The sequence below is a fragment of the Rhineura floridana genome, chromosome 2, assembly GCF_030035675.1.
Source record: "Rhineura floridana isolate rRhiFlo1 chromosome 2, rRhiFlo1.hap2, whole genome shotgun sequence".
Classification (NCBI taxonomy): Eukaryota; Metazoa; Chordata; class Lepidosauria; order Squamata; family Rhineuridae; genus Rhineura; species Rhineura floridana.
Window position 1 is genome coordinate 107,581,081 of NC_084481.1, and position 14,750 is coordinate 107,595,830.

A 14,750-nucleotide genomic window follows, 5' to 3' on the forward strand; every position below is an offset into this window, starting at 1 on the left:
ACCTAACCCTGATGGGGTGCCTATGAGGTCATGATGGCAGAGCCTATGAGGTTCCCATCCTCCTTCCTTGCAAAGAAACAGTGGGCAGTAGAGTTCTACAAATGCTTAGCACCAAAAAGTGTCTTACCTTGGTTCAGAAGGGGCCCCTGCAGTCACAGTGGCAGTCATTGCTGCTTCTCCACCCCCACTGCCACCCCCTAGACAACCTCGTGTTTACCATGGGACGTTAGCTATGTCTTGCTGGTCCTGTTTGTTCGGAGTAAAGCACCAACTCATGTTGCAAGCATCCTGAACCAGTGAGTCGTGATAGATAGAAAGGCTATCTGTTCTTCCTTCTGCTGATTCCACTTCTAAAGCAGGAATTTGTTCCTCCCCTTCTTCCCTTCTCTTCCTGTCTTTATTCTAAGTTAGTTAGTAATGGCTCCCTGAGTGCAGGCTGCATGGCTGCTTCGGTATGCATGCCTTTACTTCTTTGTAGTAATGAACCTTACGTTTCTTTATTCTTTCAGCTACCAGTTAACATAGCAGTTATTTCTCCAGTGCAGTATATATACCAAGAACCCTGACACTGATTGTGGAAATACAGCTGTTAAAAGGTACAAGAACCCTGTTTTTCCCAAGGCTAATCCTAAACCATATGCTTTCTTCTTTTTATGTTTGTGGGTCCTCTTTGTTCAGTAAGAGAAGGCTTTCGTCAGGCATCAGTTGTGTGTTTGTTTCATCTTGGATTCCCACTCTCAAGAGGTTTCTGGTCCTGTCAAGGCATTTGTTTGAGGGAGAGAATTGTTTATGTTTATAATGAATATAGTATAGCCTTTATTATCCTAAATATTTTGGGTAACACCCACCACAGAGGTTTGGAAGTTTGGGTGTAGAAGTGGTTTATAGGCCGCACCTGTCTGAACCAGGGTTAGACTTTGTCCCTTTACATTCAAGTCAAACCTTAACATGCAATGGTGACAGGTGTGTGGAAAATATGTGCTTGATTTTAAAACTTACTTTTTATTACTGATTAGAACTATCTAGTCATATAACTGATCTTTGTAAGCAACTCTGGAAACTTTTTTAGGATGAAATGTGGGGTATAAAAGGCTTTATTTTTCTGTCAGTTGTATATTTAGTATGCAAAATTAAAATCTTCATGTTTCAGGATAGTGGGGTTTGCTTAGGTTCTTGAAGCAAAGCGTTGTGTTCACGAGTTAGCAAAAATAAAAATAAACTGGAGTCAACAAACCAGAAAGAAGCAGTCTTTTATTTAAAAGAGGGGTTGGAATCCCTTTGAATATAATGCTGGATCAAGCCAAAATTCAATCTAGTCCAGCATCTTGCTTCCCACAATGGAAACTATTCCCCTCCGGCAACATGAAGCAACACACACTCACCCACCTACTTTCCCCCACCTCCCTTACAGCCCCCGCACCTCAAGAAAGAGGTGTCAGTTCAAAAGCATTCTATCGACCTAACAGGCTGGCATCAATACAAGTTCGTTCTATACCCTCTAGCTGCTGCTTTTACCGATCTGTGGGTTTTTCCGCTCAGAAAAAGTGTCAATATTAATAGCAATAATTTTAAAGGAAATATCTATATTTTGAAGGAAATATTGATAACTTATCATTCTTAAAATCATTGTTTTAGAGGTGGATTTTTTTAAATCATCTGTTTTCAAAAATAGCCGTGGAAATTTGCTACATTATCCTCAACAATTAATAAGTGAATTAATGCAAAATTCAGTGCCAAATCAGAATTGGGCAGAATTCTTGCACATCCCCTAGCCAACGCTCAAGCAAGCAATAAAGAAAAAAGGGCTTATCTCCTCATCCAGGGAAACTTGTAGCTGATTTGTCTCAGTCAGTTCTCTCCGTTGTCACACACACAAATTACGTAAAATCAATGGCTTTTTTCACTGGACTGCAAGCTTTCTGAAAATGAGGGAAAGGAATGACCAACAAGGTGCAGACTCAGAAACAGGAATAATTATTGGTTGTGGAAGGGCAGATACAAGCCCTCCTCTCCTCTGTTTATTTTATGGGTCTTTTGATATGCAAGTGAGCCCATTAGCTACTTAGAGAAAAGATGGGGGAGGGAAAAATGGACAGCACATTTTATCCTTTGCCCTGCCTAACAAAGCTGTCTCTAATCATGCTTGGTTTTCAACATTTTCCTCCAAGGAGATAGTGGGTAGAACCATCTTCTTCTACTAAGAAGCCTATAAGTCAGTGGTAATATATTAATATTACTGTGGGTGTCAGTGAAAGACTGGCCTATGGTTTTGGAGGGTTTGGGGGAGGAGTTGGGGATACAGAATCTTGGGAGGGCTATGCCCCACTTCGCCTTGAGACCAGCCTCCCCTGTATAGTGCCTTATCACAATCCTGGGATTTGCATAAGTCAGTGTGGGATAGGGAAATAAAAGAGAAGGCAGATTGTACAACAGCAGTGGCTGTAGCATGGGAGTGAGAAGGGAGGGACACTGGCAGTAGAAGAATGGTGGTTTAAAACCATGAGAGCAGTCTGAATAGATTGGGAAGGGAGGAACATGGAGGGTTTTGTTTTTTTTAAAGGAGAAATAGCAGGGATGGGTACAACACAGAAGCTAAAACAACAGAGCTTTCCCAACTCCCTCTCACTGTACTCAAACCTCTGTTATTGTTTTCTCTCAGTGTCCCTCAATCGCTGCTTTACTCAAACAGCCACTATTTAGTATTCCTCCTTTCTCGCTGTAATTATGCAGAATTATGGTACACTGCCACTCAAGTCACAGTTAGGTGACTCATTCTCACCCACCCTGCCTATACCCAGCATTCAGGCACCACCACCATTGTAAGTGTCTTTGAAACGTGTGTGCTGCAAACTCTTTTCCATTTTTTTTGTTTGAAAATATACCTTTTTCTTAGTAATAGTAACATAGCCATACAGCCAATCAGATTTGGCTATGTAACAATATCACTGAGGGCAAATGAACAATGAAGCTTGTAAAAGAAATGCCTATTTAGGAAAAGTACTGCACTCACTCTGAGTTAACTTTGTTTGCACTCAGTGACAAAGCATGTAGCCAAATCTGATTGGCTGTGTGAAGTTATTCTTAAAAGAAAGGAGGGTATTTCCTCAGCAGAAACAGTGCTGATGCTCCAGCCAATCAGGAATACATACAGCAGCAAATTAATGCCCCCCCCCAAAGTCTTTAGGGACCTTCTGGAACATTTTTTAGTTTCATCCAAAGCTTTTCTTTTGTCCTAAAATGTTACTTTGAGAGCACAGTCCTACTAAAAACTAAAAACACAGAGAAGTGAATCACACTCCAGATTTGTTGTTGTAAGCCAGGGGTGGGCAGAAGGAGAGCCAGGTTCTACTGGTAGAGCTCTGGGTGATTTGCAATAGGTTGGCAAGGGTTTCAGACTCCAGTTGTTTAACAGAAGCAGCAACAACAAAACAACTTTTCCCACCTAAATTATGCTGCTGATATGATGAAGGTTAACCAGGAGTAGACTTTTGTGGGAAAGGATGGTTCAGAATGTGCTTAGAGGCACCCTGTTATTTAATTCTAATTCTCATTCTATGGCAAAGTACCAATCTTTCTTGAAGACGCAATCCTGCAAAAAACTCATTTGTTTCAGTGAAGTTTCTATAGCGAGCAGCGCTATATGGATTATGTTCTGGTGGAAAAGGCCCTTGTTGCAGGGTTTCTTTTAGGAAGTGTCACATTTACCGGAACTGCAAGAAAAAGTTTCTTTTGTATTTGCCAGTTTCTGTTTTGATTCCTGAATTTTGAAAAAGAACCAGAGAGGGGATTTCAGAAGACATGGAAGGTTGCATTGCATTTAATTCATGTGAATTCCCTACAGTAGTGTTAGATTTATTGTTGCTGGATTCTCATTGAGAGAGCGTAAGTCAGAGCAAGGTTGCTGAAGACAAATAAATCAACTAGTGACACTGGAATTTACGGTCCACCGCAGAAAACAGAATGGGAACCATGATTTATATATTTATTTGCTTTAATAAATTTAAAAAAATAAAGTGTAGCATTATTTATTGAGGACTGTGGCAGTGAACGATCACAGTTCAATTTGTTTTTGTCTATGTAGCAGACAAGTCTTTCCCTAGAAAAAGGTCCTGAGCAATGGACAGTGGTTTATGAATACAAAGTGTCTATTCAATTATCTATCTGTTACAACTGCATGTTCAGGTGCAGGAAAATCCAGTGAGGTTGGTAGGCAGGGTCAGATTGTATCCATTGAAACTGAGTCATTTGGGACAGATAACCGTCTTTGTATTCTTACAGTCTGCACAATTTCTCCCAGTGTGAATACGACAAAACCAAAGGGAAGATATGTTAGATCCTGTTTTAAAATAAAAAAATATTTATTTATTGAAGTTTTATAATACAAAAGAATAAAAGAGAAGTAACATACAGTACCTGTACGCAGCACGATATTTCCAAAAAGAAGAAAATCAGCAGTAAAATAAAGAAATACCAGTAAAATAAGGAAGTATGGAGAGTATACATATAAAAAAGTTCAACTATAAAAGGAGATTCAGCTCATTAGAAAATAACAGAGAAACGCCATTTACATGTGTTACACAATAAGTCAAAAGTTTAAGGAATTCATCCTAAAATATCCTTCTACAAAGAAGTGTGTGTCAAAGGAGGGTACCGCAAGTTTACCTTAAAGAGCTTCTGATATCCCGCTCTTCATTCTCAGGGGTGACTTTGACTTTGGTTATCAAATGATAATTACAACTAACATGAGGTAACTTGAGTTTTAAGAAAATCCTAAACTTCCATGGTTATGAGCTTTCACCCTCCATTTGTATAGCAACATCCAGTATACAAAGTGCTTTATAATTGTCCTTTGAATGAAATACCCAGCAGCAGAGGGAAGCTTGCCAAGTTGGGGGGTCTTGTCATTGGGTAATCAACCCCTAAATTAATCCTGTGAAGTGGTCCCAACTTCTCTCTCTCTCTCTCTCTCTCTCTCTCTGTGTGTGTGTGTGTGTGTGTGTCAAATTTATATCCCTCTCCTTCCCCCAGATGGAGCCCAGGGCAGCAAACAAAAACACTAAAAGCACTTTAAAACATATTAAAACAAAACATCTTAAAAAACTTCTTAAAAAGCAATTCTAGCACAGATGCAGACTGGAATGAGGTCTCTAATTAAAAGACTTGTTGAAAGAGTAAGGTCTTCAGTAGGCACTGAAAAGATAACAGAGATGGTGCCTGTCTAATATTTAAGGGGAGGGAATTCCAAAGGGTAGGTGTCATAACACTAAAGGTCCACTTCCTATGTTGTGTGAAACGGACCTCCTGATAAGATGGTGTCTGCAGGAGGCCTTCACTTTTTGAATTTCAGTGAGACTGGGGTCTGTAAAGAAAGGTTTTCATAAGTTTGATCAGTAATATTCAGTTCAATAGTCTGTCTATAGATTTATCGAACAGCAGAACAAATAACACCTTCAAAAACTAATGTAAGAGTGCTAAGTTAATGAAAGATAGAGGTAATAATCAGACTCAGTGCCAGAGGTCAACCAGGTTGGGCACTGACCAAGGGCCTCAGGGGCTCACAGTGGCCCCCACTGGCCCTGCTCTACTGCACCACCACTTAACACCCTCCTTGCTGGACCTTCAGAGGCATTTCAGTGCTGAGTAGGTGATGCTGCTACTTTTGAATGGATGCCAAACTTGGTTCTCATCTGTGGTGGCCACCAGCCATGTTTAATTACCCAGAATGCAATACGCCAGTCATATATATACAGTTCCAATAGGACCACAGATCTATAAAATAGATCTACAGACCCAGTAGGACCTAGATAGACTCTGCCTTGGTTGGGAGTCCCATCAGCAGCACTCTCTCAAGGCCCCATGAAGTTTGGCCCTGACCCTGGATAAGGACTGCTTTGCACTTGCTAATGGCTCCCACAACTGTGCTCGTATAGAGGTACTATTGATGTACACTGGAACTTCCACATGGGAGCTGTATACAGGCTGCTGCAGTTTGTATTTGTAACTGAAATGAATGCACATTCTTTCCCTTTTTTACCCCTTTTCCTCTGTTGAATTTACACTGTAAGGCCTTGGGGACAGGGATCTGTTGTCTTGTACTCTTGTAAAGCATCGATGGCACTATAATCGATGACACTAATGTAATTAAATTAATTAGCTAATATTGAAAATAATTGGCCAAGTATTTAAACTAAAGACAGCTGTCTCCCTCTCTTTTTGCCTTGATTGCTTTGTGTTCAGATGTAATGAAAAGAGAATATCTCCTCCTGAGCTTTTCCTGTATTTTTCTCCACAACCTGTTACAGGTATTTCTTCTAGGAGGTTATACCGTGTAACATATGTCGAGACCTTGCAATCCTCCCAGTGCTAATACTAGCTCAAATGACATGCTTCAATTGTAAGCACTGCTAATATAAGTCTGTCTTTCATTCTGAAAATGCAATGGGGGGAAACGATAGCCATTAATTAGCAATCAGAAGAAGAGGATTGATACTTGGACAATAAATGAGGCTCTGAAAGGGGCTTATTTGAGTGTGACTCAAGGCAAACACCTGTGATTTGGGCTTCTTTGTTCATTTATCTACTTAATTTTTTTTCTTTTTTCTTAACTGTAGGCATTTCTATGCTGCACTAAACCCACTTTCTCAGACAGTCTACAACCAGAATAAAAATAAATTTAAAATAATGCGATAAAACAGGTCAAACAATAAACATGTGTTGTCTTTGCTTTTCCTATAAACTCTTGGCCGCCCTGCTCTTCTCTTACCATGCTTCATTTTATTCCAGTGACTCTAGACCAGGGGTGGAGAACCTTTGACCCTCCAGGTGTTGCTGGAGTACAGCTCCCATCATCCTTGATCACTGGCCATGCTGGCTGTGGCTGATGGAAGTTGGAGTCCAACAACATCTGAAAGGCCAAGGGGTCCCCACCTTGGTCTAGTCACAGAGAGAATGCTGCCTCCTGCAGAGCACTCCAGGGAGAACTATAGCTAGCAATTTTGCTTTTACGTTATTGTTAGTTTTTATTGTTAGTCGCTTAATGTTTTGATGTTTACATGTTCTGCTTTGTACATTGCTTAGAGTGGCCAGATAAGCGACTAATAAGTCAAATAAATAAACAGCAATTTTATGCCTTGGACAGGGCCTGACTTCAGTAACCTAGAAGTTGTTTTCCAGGTTCTGGGTGGCAGGCATCATATGCCAGTTCCACAAAGTAGGCACTTCCCCCATCCCACATACTTGTTACTGTTGGGATGAAGGCAGACTAGTATTCTGTTTGGGGGACTTCTGCTGTGCAAATATTTAGCTATGGATATTTTTAAAAAATACAGATGAGTGCATCAGTTCTTGCTATGTGCAGACTTGTAACTGCTGCTTTTAGTAAATTGTATTGTTTTTATTGATGTATTTTTATATTTGTGTTTATTTTTTCTGTAAGCCGTCTTGAGGGCCTTTTGGCCAGAAGGCGGGGTAGAAATAAACAACAACAACAATAATAATTTATTAGCTGGAATATCCAGATTACACAGGAAAGGATATGCTGGAGCGCTGGCTGTAATTTTACTGAGCAAAGGGCAAACCCTAAATTTTGAGCTTGGGCTTAGCTTTGGAAAGTGAAAAATGTAAAAAAGGGCCTTTGAGCATGTACAAAATACTTTCCCATCACTGCCAAGTAAGTTGATCAAAATGTATTGTCAAATATAGAGGCCCAGGTGACCTCAGTGGCTAGGTGTGCCTTTTACCAGCTTCAGCTGCTAAGACAGCTGCAGCCGTTTCTGGACCAAGATAGCCTGACCACTATTGTCCATGCACTGGTAACCTCCAGACTGGATTACTGTAATGCACTCTACATGGGACTGACCTTGAGGCTGGTCTCGAAGCTGCAGGTGGTGCAAAATGCAGCAGCTCAACTGCTCACTGGGGCAGGATATTGCCAACATGTCACTCTGCTACTGAAAGAATTCCACTGGCTGCCAATTAGCTACTAGGCCAAGTTCAAGGTTCTGGTTTTGGAGTACAAAACCTTTTACAGCTTGGGACCAGGATACCAGAAAAATCGTTTTACCTCTTATATACTCAGTCAATCTCTGCAGATACCATCCTATCAGGAGGTCCAGTAGTCATGGCTATTGCTCTATCAAAGAATCAAATATAAGTAGGGTTGCCAGGCTCAGGGCTTGAGACTGATCCTGTATCTTTAGGAGAAGAGAAAGTCAGCCAAGTGCAGGTGTTCTTGCAACACTATAATGGGAAAAACCACAAGGTGGGATTCTCCCTCCCCCCGCACAACTTTTAAAGATACAGAAGACCTCTTGGAGGCCGGGCCTGGCAACCAAGAGGTCTTCTGTATCTTTAAAAGTTGTGCAGGGGGAAGGGACAATTCCACCTTGTGGTTTTTCCCATTACAGGGTTGCAAGAACACCTGCACTTGGCTGACTTTCTTTTCTCCTAAAGATACAGGATCAGTCTCAAGCCCTGAGCCTGGCAACCCTAATAATATATCAATCATAGCTTTCACAGGTTATATGCTCATTGGGTTTAAACAATACACTCATTAATAATTGTCAGTCACACACTGGCCGAGTTTTGGCAAGAAAACAGGAGTTCACAGTAAGGTGAACTTGACCATTGCCTGCTTTTTCTAGACCTACTCACAGGTCTTATTTTAATGCTAGGATTTTTAGGGTTGGGGTCTTGAAAAGGCCTGTGGGCTTCTGCTTAGCTCCTTGTGATTCTAAAACATATACCTTATAATATCCACGTCTATATGTGTGGATATATAAACATTCTCCATTAAAGACACCAACCGCATACATCTAGGTTTAGAGGAAACTGCTTCCATCCACAGCATGTAGTAAAAACATAACAGTGAAGGGTGGCAGGGATGGGGGCCTTTATGATAACAAGGTCACACCCACACCATACATTTAAAGCACTCTTATATCACTTTAACAGGCATAGCTCTCCCCACCCCAATCCTGGGAACTGTAGTTTGTTAAGGGTGCTGATAGTTAGGAAACCTTTCACAGAGCTACAATTCCCAACACTCTTAACAAACTATAGTTCCCAGGATTCCTGGGGGGAAGCTATGACTATTAAAGTGGTATAAGAGTGCTTTAAATGTCCATTTAAATTGTAAAAATCCATTAAAGGCATGGACATCTAGCAATTCTTCTTATATATCTTTTCTTCAGATTCTTTAAAAGTTGTACATTTTCAACATGTTCACAAATTGGATGTGGAATTATAGAAGAAACCTGTTTGATTTTTCTGGTTGTATTGCTTTTACAAAATCTGCCTAATTGTTTTCAGACTCCTGGTGATAGTTTTGTTTTCACAGTAGTTACGCAATAGCTCTGTATAGACAATATGATATCCTCAGGGTACTCATGTACATCTTTGGAATATGTATGGGCCTATAGCCAACCTAAATTGGAGGGGGGGGAAGTGTGTGTGTGTATTTTTCTGTAATAAATGTAATTAAAAACAACAAATTAGGTGGCAGAAAAATTTAGGGGGCGCCCTCCCAGACCCTCCCTGGCTACTGGCCTGAAAAACCACAACTGAATTAAGGCATTACAACTTTCACTCTAAAGACATCATGATGTCCTATTGATTCATTTCTCCTTTCGCTTTCATGCTGTGCACATTTACTGGGAAGCAGGTCCCAATGTATTGTATAGAACATACTTCCAAATAAGTTTGTTCAGGACTGAAAACTCACCTCCATGTAATGCATTTAGGGTTTGGTTTGTTAGTCATACAGTTTCTTCAAGTTTATTACGTTCTGCCTCTTGACAGATATTACTTCAAAGTTCAATGCGACTATAACTGAAGCTGAACTTTCCACATGTAATATATTTGCTGCTGGGGTCGTTTTCCTTTCTTGTTCTTATCTCATCTGCTATCAGTGCAACTTTTGTCTTTGCATAGTGTCGCCAATGACAACTGAACACACACTGGAGTGGCGTTTTGTTAATCTTTCTGCTGGAGGCAGACTCACTCCTTTGAGTAAAGGAAAAATGATGATAGCATTTATCTGGTAGAAAAGCTAAATTTCATGCTTCCCCAGGTTTCTTCCTGGAAATGTATTTTCCTGCCTGTTTGGACTATGAATGTGAACAAATACCCAAGGGACCAACCTTCCACAAAAAGGGGGTTGGATTAAAACAGACGAACTCATACATTTTCTCAGAAACTGTTTAAATAGGCTGTGGTTGGATAACTGTGATAATTATTCCTGTTCAAATTTTCCAGAGTTGTTATTGGTTATATATCCATGCAAGTTCTATTTTGAACTTGTAATAAAGCAGCCTCATGTGCTGTGAAAGCCAACGTGAAAATGATTTCTTCTATGTCAAGCTTTCAATGATCACTAGAGAATATCTGGTAACAGAAGAATGGAAAACTGGATCAAATTATGGGCATAATAAACAGTATTGAAAAGGCAGATCAGAAATGTCAGTTGCAAGACAAGTGAAATTGAAAGGATATTTGAAGGGGATAACTTTCCCCCCACACATTGAACAATAAGGCCTGAGAACTGCAAAGTATTAAATATAATTGTTTTATTTGGATTTTAAGAGTATAAATCTTTAAGTTTGTCTGGAATTATAATTACAATGGGTAATTACTATCTATTGTTAGTGTGGTGAATTTCACCTTTGTTTTGTATTCCAAAATAAATTCGAAATCAAAGTTTCTTGAATGTTTGGCACATGATAAAGCAATGCTTGTTTTTGGGAGGTCAGGTCTAACTTCAAGATATGGCTTAACAATACAATCCTGTGCATGTTTATTCAGATGTCAGTCCTACTATGTTCAACGAGTCTTACTCTCTAGTGTGTTTAGCATTGTAGCCTTAAACTATGATCCAGATCTTCCAGTTTTGGAAAATGCCATTGCTTTTCCTTTCCATGAAAATAGGGATAATACCACCAACGTAGCTTGCAGGAACTAATGATACAATGGTAGCAGCCCATTTTCCACATCAAATGTGTTAATTTCCATCTCTCATATGAAGCATCAGGTATGGCCACTGCTGGCAATGCATTTATATCCAAAATATAGATTAACATGACTACATATAAACAAATATGAACATTTTTGGCTCATCTATTGGCAACATAATACATAAAGTAAGGGTTGCAGTTTTGTTGAACACATATGTTTTGACCTCTTATTACAGCACTAATACATTATGCTGAATATGTGTTTTTATATTGTGGCACTTTGTTGTAATCCATGTAATTAGCCGCATCCCATGTCCCTTCTCTGTACTTTACAACAATAAGTAGAGCAAGGAAGATTTCTGTGGAGAATGAGAGCAGAAAAATTCTGGTGGTGTATGTGCAATGAATGCAGTTCTGGATTACCGTTGTTGCATATGTTTGAGAGTTTGCAAGTGCCAAGGGAATGGTGGCTGTGGCTCTTGTATATTGAGATTCTAAACCAGGCTCCCAGCTGCTGCAAATGGATGGTCCCATGCTGACCATGCTGGCAGTGATGAATTGAATCCCTTGAGATACAAGGCTGAGTAGACGCAAGTGACCTTAACTGACATAAAAAAGAGGCCTTATCTATATGAGAGGGGATGCTCAGCTTGTCAACCTCTGCTGTCTGATACAAGAAAACAAGGGAGGGGAATAGGGACAATTTGCTCAGGTACAAGTTGGCATACTGGAAAACAGCTGTGAAAATACACAACCAAGCATGTATTTTTAATCTAGAGCCCTGACAAATTAGGAGAAATGTGGTGTAACTGCTGGGTGATAGTAACCGTTCTGCCAGATGTATAACTATACATTATTTCTTTCTATTGGCACAATATTTATTTGTCTAGCTTATGTTTTATTGCTGGATTACCTGCTACTGTTTTACATGGAAATGAGAAATCATTTGTAAATGTTGAAATCAGACTTGCTGAGAAACAAGAATCTAACCACCGGAGCATTTCACTGATACAAGTGTGGATTTAAGCACACTTATTTTTGCCAGATTTCCAATGAAATATTGTCAATGTGTATTCCTTGGCAACTTTATTAATTTCATATCCCGTTATTTTGCCCGATGTATATGGTTTTATAAAAACATCCTTAAGTTAAATACATTCTGTTCAGTGAATGTACTCTGAGTATGATTTAGTTGGATACCACCCAAAGATTTTACCCCATAGCACTATAGCCACTGATTTGGACAACTAACTTGACAATTAATAGGACATTTCTGCCTATCTCTATTGCTATCATCGCATCTTCTTTTAGGTGAATGTACAAAATGAAGTACTGTTTGCGTCTTGAATAGGAAATGATGTTAATGGGACCAACAAATACATTGTATAGTGGCTTAATTACAATTCTTATGCCAGAAAGTAATGATTTTACCTTGTGTGTGTGTATATCTATATATCTCTATATATCTTGTGTGTGTATATGTATACAATTCTGGAATTCTTTGTAAGTCTTAAAAAAATGAAATTTCAGAGGTGTGATTCAGTTGGAGCGGGAGAGAGTGAGAGGGTGTCTATAGAGATAGGCTTGCACAGGCAGATCTTCCTCTACGCCACTGGATGGAATTTTCTGCTCGCAGTTACATGGTGCTAGTATAATGCATGTACAGTGTTGAATAATGTCAATGTTGATTACTTATTGGAAGGCATACCTGCCCTTTCCCTCTTCCATAGAACTGATGGTCAGCATCGTCAGAGCTGACAGCACCGTTTGTCTGTTTAATGGAGAGGAGGAGTCCTTGTGTTCAGGAGCAAGTGAGGAGCCATCATCTATGCTTAGGATTGTCTGAACTGACATTAATTATCATGTTTAGATATAAATTGAATTGGACTTCAGCCTCCTACAGCTAAACTGGAGGAGAGGCTCAGTGATAGTGTCTTTTGGTGAGTTGGCTCTCAGAAACCTTGCCTAGTCTCAGTCTACTTTGTTCTCTTTTCCAATTAACTTCATGCAGAGTCATGCAGTTTCAGAATGGGTTCCTTGTTTGTTCATGAAACTAATCATGTAAAATCCTTCAAAAAACTCTCTCAAATTCTATACACCTTTCAGTACTCCTACTACTCTGATAACATCCTGATTGGATTACTGCAGTTCATTTTATGTGAGGCTTTACCGCTTACCATGAAAACCCTATTCATAGGGTCGCCATAAATTGGGATCGACTTGAAGGCAGTCAATTTCCATTTTCCCTTGAAGATGATCTGGAAGCTCCAGCTGGTGCAGAATGCTACTGTCCATACATTGTTTTGGGGTAATGAGATGGGTTCACATCACACTGATCTTGAAAGCACTGCATTGCCTACCGGTGAGCTACTAGGTCCAATGCAAGGTGCTGATACTAGTGGTAGAAAGTCCTAAATGGCTTAGGACCCCTGTACTTGAAGGATTGCTTTCCCCAATAGCAGCTGACCTGACTATTAAGATCAGCAGGTGAGGATCTGCTGGTAGTGCCCGTGATGAGTGTGCTTTGTGTGGCTACCATGCAAAATACAATCTTTCTGATGGCAGTTCCCATGATATAGAAGTCCCTCCTTGTAGAGATCTGGTTGTTTCCCACACATTCGTTTCATTCAGGTGCCAGTTTAAAATTTATTCACTAATAGATGAAAAAACCTTGTGGTTTAAGAACGTACCTATAGTCAACAGATGTTTCTATCAAATTTTAAAAAGCAGGGAAATTGGGCAGCTATAGTGAATGCACCAGGGAAACTTTGAAATTAATAAAAATAAATTTGACACAGATTTCTAGGATGAGTAGGATGAGACCTGACCTCCCTGAGATATTGGACTGCCCTACAAATTTGTAAAAATGCAAACACAATTTGGGTTAGTCTTTCACGGTCCAATCCACTCTTCCTGTGTAGCTTGGAAGAATTTGGTAGCATGTGCCTCTGAGCATATGGTGAGTGGCAGCAACACCTGCAATCAGGACTACATTTCCAAAAATGAAGAATTACATTTTTTGTAAGTTTGTTGATGTTTTTACTTTCTTCTTTCCTGTGTTACTACTGTTTCTGCAGAGAATCTAACCTAGAAAATTCTATGGTGGTTTACCAAGTGGTTTACCGAGCCCAATTCAAGGTGTTGGTACTGACCTTTAAAACCCTATACGGTTTCGGCCCAGTTTATCTGAAGGACCGCCTCCAGTATCACCAATTAGGCCGCCTCACAAGATCAGCCACACAGGACCTCCTCTCGCTCCCACCAGTCAAAAGAGCTAGGCTGGTGCGGACCAGGGAGAGGGCGTTCTCGGTTGTGGCCCCCACCCTCTGGAACTCTCTTCCTTATGATCTTCAACATGCCTCCTCCCTGATGGGTTTCTGCCAAGCTCTAAAGACCTGGCTATTCAGGCAGGCCTACAAGAATTTTGGGGTAGATTAGCTCTCTGATATATAAATTGATGTTTTTGATGTTAGATTAATTGATGATTGTGTTTTTAGATTGTATATTGTATTTTATTATTATGTTGTTGTAAGTCGCCTAGAGTGTCCGTTAATTCGGACAAATAGGCGACTAACAAATAAAATTTATTATTATTATTATTATTATTTATTATATTTCTCTCATTATTCATCCTAGAAATCTGTGTCAAATTTATTTTCATTAATTTCAAAGCCTTTTTATTGGTCAATGTCATATGATGGTGAAGACAGCCTTTCGTATTTCAAACTGGAGGTTATGTTCTATTTCTATTTTGGGTGCATTAACAGTTGAATCTGAAATGGCAGTTTGATGTAAAATCAG

The 14,750-nt window shown here is 39.8% G+C and overlaps 1 protein-coding gene across 7 annotated transcripts in view; it reads left to right on the top strand.

Annotated features, from left to right (window-relative positions):
- TSPAN4 (tetraspanin 4) overlaps nt 1–14,750 on the top strand; it is a 937,220-nt gene that overhangs the window by 249,185 nt on the left and 673,285 nt on the right. For 2 of the 7 annotated variants that reach the window (XM_061610064.1, XM_061610065.1), the window contains exon 2: nt 510–596. The exons of the other annotated variants lie outside the window; for them this stretch is intronic. The gene's annotated coding sequence lies outside the window, so the exon portion shown is untranslated. The remainder of the gene's footprint in view (nt 1–509; nt 597–14,750) is intronic. 7 annotated transcript variants of the gene reach the window in all.